This window comes from Lytechinus pictus, chromosome 15 (genome assembly GCF_037042905.1).
Source record: "Lytechinus pictus isolate F3 Inbred chromosome 15, Lp3.0, whole genome shotgun sequence".
In the NCBI taxonomy this organism is placed as follows: Eukaryota; Metazoa; Echinodermata; class Echinoidea; order Temnopleuroida; family Toxopneustidae; genus Lytechinus; species Lytechinus pictus.
Window position 1 is genome coordinate 1,174,558 of NC_087259.1, and position 4,868 is coordinate 1,179,425.

Here is a 4,868-nt window from a genome sequence, read left to right on the forward strand (position 1 = left end):
ATACATGTAAGCGACAGAGGGGAGCATTAGTTGTTTCTTGAAAAAAACATGCATACATAAAAAAATAAAAATAAAAAAAAATAACGGCAGGTCTGGAATCAACATTTAGTGGAAGATTTTAAACCTAGCTCCTTGAACTCCAAACAGATCAAAGATTTTAAACCTAGCTCCTTGAATGAACTCCAAACAGATCAAAGATTTTAATCCTAGCTCCTTGAATGAACTCCAAACAGATCAAAGATTTTAAACCTAGCTCCTTGAATGAACTCCAAACAGATCAAAGACATTGTGTTATTTCAAATGGAATCAGTTTCGTGAATAAGACTGCAGCATTACACTTAATTACATTCATCACTATGTACAATCAAGCATACAAATCAACCTTGGCCCCAGGTTGACCATTATATACAATGAAGCATACAAATCAACCTTACTATCAATTACTAAGCTTCATGTAACAGGCCCAAGGTTGACCATTATATACAATGAAGCATACAAATCAACCTTACTATCAATTACTAAGCTTCATGTAACAGGCCCAAGGTTGACCATTATATACAATCAAGCTAACAAATCAACCTTACTATCAATTACTAAGCTTCATGTAACAGGCCCAAGGTTGACCATTATATACAATCAAGCTAACAAATCAACCTTACTATCAATTACTGAGCTTCATGTAACAGGCCCAAGGTTGACCATTATATACAATGAAGCATACAAATCAACCTTACTATCAATTACTAAGCTTCATGTAACAGGCCCAAGGTTGACCATTATATACAATCAAGCTAACAAATCAACCTTACTATCAATTACTGAGCTTCATGTAACAGGCCCAAGGTTGACCATTATATACAATGAAGCATACAAATCAACCTTACTATCAATTACTGAGCTTCATGTAACAGGCCCAAGGTTGACCATTATATACAATCAAGCTAACAAATCAACCTTACTATCAATTACTGAGCTTCATGTAACAGGCCCAAGGTTGACCATTATATACAATCAAGCATACAAATCAACCTTACTATCAATTACTAAGCTTCATGTAACAGGCCCAAGGTTGACCATTATATACAATCAAGCTAACAAATCAACCTTACTATCAATTACTGAGCTTCATGTAACAGGCCCAAGGTTGACCATTATATACAATGAAGCATACAAATCAACCTTACTATCAATTACTAAGCTTCATGTAACAGGCCCAAGGTTGACCATTATATACAATCAAGCTAACAAATCAACCTTACTATCAATTACTGAGCTTCATGTAACAGGCCCTAGGTTGACCATTATATACAATGAAGCATACAAATCAACCTTACTATCAATTACTGAGCTTCATGTAACAGGCCCAAGGTTGACCATTATATACAATCAAGCTAACAAATCAACCTTACTATCAATTACTGAGCTTCATGTAACAGGCCCAAGGTTGACCATTATATACAATCAAGCATACAAATCAACCTTACTATCAATTACTAAGCTTCATGTAACAGGCCCAAGGTTGACCATTATATACAATCAAGCTAACAAATCAACCTTACTATCAATTACTGAGCTTCATGTAACAGGCCCAAGGTTGACCATTATATACAATGAAGCATACAAATCAACCTTACTATCAATTACTAAGCTTCATGTAACAGGCCCAAGGTTGACCATTATATACAATCAAGCTAACAAATCAACCTTACTATCAATTACTGAGCTTCATGTAACAGGCCCAAGGTTGACCATTATATACAATGAAGCATACAAATCAACCTTACTATCAATTACTAAGCTTCATGTAACAGGCCCAAGGTTGACCATTATATACAATCAAGCTAACAAATCAACCTTACTATCAATTACTGAGCTTCATGTAACAGGCCCAAGGTTGACCATTATATACAATGAAGCATACAAATCAACCTTACTATCAATTACTGAGCTTCATGTAACAGGCCCAAGGTTGACCATTATATACAATCAAGCTAACAAATCAACCTTACTATCAATTACTGAGCTTCATGTAACAGGCCCAAGGTTGACCATTATATACAATCAAGCATACAAATCAACCTTACTATCAATTACTAAGCTTCATGTAACAGGCCCAAGGTTGACCATTATATACAATCAAGCTAACAAATCAACCTTACTATCAATTACTGAGCTTCATGTAACAGGCCCAAGGTTGACCATTATATACAATGAAGCATACAAATCAACCTTACTATCAATTACTAAGCTTCATGTAACAGGCCCAAGGTTGACCATTATATACAATCAAGCTAACAAATCAACCTTACTATCAATTACTGAGCTTCATGTAACAGGCCCAAGGTTGACCATTATATACAATGAAGCATACAAATCAACCTTACTATCAATTACTGAGCTTCATGTAACAGGCCCAAGGTTGACCATTATATACAATCAAGCTAACAAATCAACCTTACTATCAATTACTGAGCTTCATGTAACAGGCCCAAGGTTGACCATTATATACAATGAAGCATACAAATCAACCTTACTATCAATTACTGAGCTTCATGTAACAGGCCCAAGGTTGACCATTATGTACAATCAAGCATACAAATCAACCTTACTATCAATTACTGAGCTTCATGTAACAGGCCCAAGGTTGACTATTATATACAATCAAGCATACAAATCAACCTTACTATCAATTACTGAGCTTCATGTAACAGGCCCAAGGTTGACTATTATATACAATCAAGCATACAAATCAACCTTACTATCAATTACTGAGCTTCATGTAACAGGCCCAAGGTTGACTATTATATACAATCAAGCATACAAATCAACCTTACTATCAATTACTGAGCTTCATGTAACAGGCCCAAGGTTGACCATTATATACAATCAAGCTAACAAATCAACCTTACTATCAATTACTAAGCTTCATGTAACAGGCCCAAAGTTGACCATTATATACAATCAAGCATACAAATCAACCTTACTATCAATTACTGAGCTTCATGTAACAGGCCCAAGGTTGACTATTATATACAATCAAGCATACAAACCAACCTTACTATCAATTACTGAGCTTCATGTAACAGGCCCAAGGTTGACCATTATATACAATGAAGCATACAAATCAACCTTACTATCAATTACTGAGCTTCATGTAACAGGCCCAAGGTTGACTATTATGTACAATCAAGCATACAAATCAACCTTACTATCAATTACTGAGCTTCATGTAACAGGCCCAAGGTTGACTATTATATACAATCAAGCATACAAATCAACCTTACTATCAATTACTGAGCTTCATGTAACAGGCCCAAGGTTGACTATTATATACAATCAAGCATACAAATCAACCTTACTATCAATTACTGAGCTTCATGTAACAGGCCCAAGGTTGACCATTATATACAATCAAGCTAACAAATCAACCTTACTATCAATTACTAAGCTTCATGTAACAGGCCCAAAGTTGACCATTATATACAATCAAGCATACAAATCAACCTTACTATCAATTACTGAGCTTCATGTAACAGGCCCAAGGTTGACTATTATATACAATCAAGCATACAAACCAACCTTACTATCAATTACTGAGCTTCATGTAACAGGCCCAAGGTTGACCATTATATACAATCAAGTTAACAAATCAACCTTACTATCAATTACTGAGCTTCATGTAACATGCCCAAGGTTGACCATTATATACAATCAAGCTAACAAATCAACCTTACTATCAATTACTGAGCTTCATGTAACATGCCCAAGGTTGACCATTATATACAATCAAGCTAACAAATCAACCTTACTATCAATTACTGAGCTTCATGTAACAGGCCCAAGGTTGACCATTATATACAATCAAGCTAACAAATCAACCTTACTATCAATTACTAAGCTTCATGTAACAGGCCCAAAGTTGACCATTATATACAATCAAGCATACAAATCAACCTTACTATCAATTACTGAGCTTCATGTAACAGGCCCAAGGTTGACTATTATATACAATCAAGCATACAAACCAACCTTACTATCAATTACTGAGCTTCATGTAACAGGCCCAAGGTTGACCATTATATACAATCAAGCTAACAAATCAACCTTACTATCAATTACTGAGCTTCATGTAACATGCCCAAGGTTGACCATTATATACAATCAAGCTAACAAATCAACCTTACTATCAATTACTGAGCTTCATGTAACATGCCCAAGGTTGACCATTATATACAATCAAGCTAACAAATCAACCTTACTATCAATTACTGAGCTTCATGTAACAGGCCCAAGGTTGACTATTATATACAATCAAGCATACAAACCAACCTTACTATCAATTACTGAGCTTCATGTAACAGGCCCAAGGTTGACCATTATATACAATCAAGCATACAAACCAACCTTACTATCAATTACTGAGCTTCATGTAACAGGCCCAAGGTTGACCATTATATACAATGAAGCATACAAATCAACCTTACTATCAATTACTGAGCTTCATGTAACAGGCCCAAGGTTGACTATTATATACAATCAAGCATACAAACCAACCTTACTATCAATTACTGAGCTTCATGTAACAGGCCCAAGGTTGACCATTATATACAATCAAGCATACAAACCAACCTTACTATCAATTACTGAGCTTCATGTAACAGGCCCAAGGTTGACCATTATATACAATGAAGCATACAAATCAACCTTACTATCAATTACTGAGCTTCATGTAACAGGCCCAAGGTTGACCATTATATACAATCAAGCTAACAAATCAACCTTACTATCAATTACTGAGCTTCATGTAACAGGCCCAAGGTTGACCATTATATACAATCAAGCATACAAATCAACCTTACTATCAATTA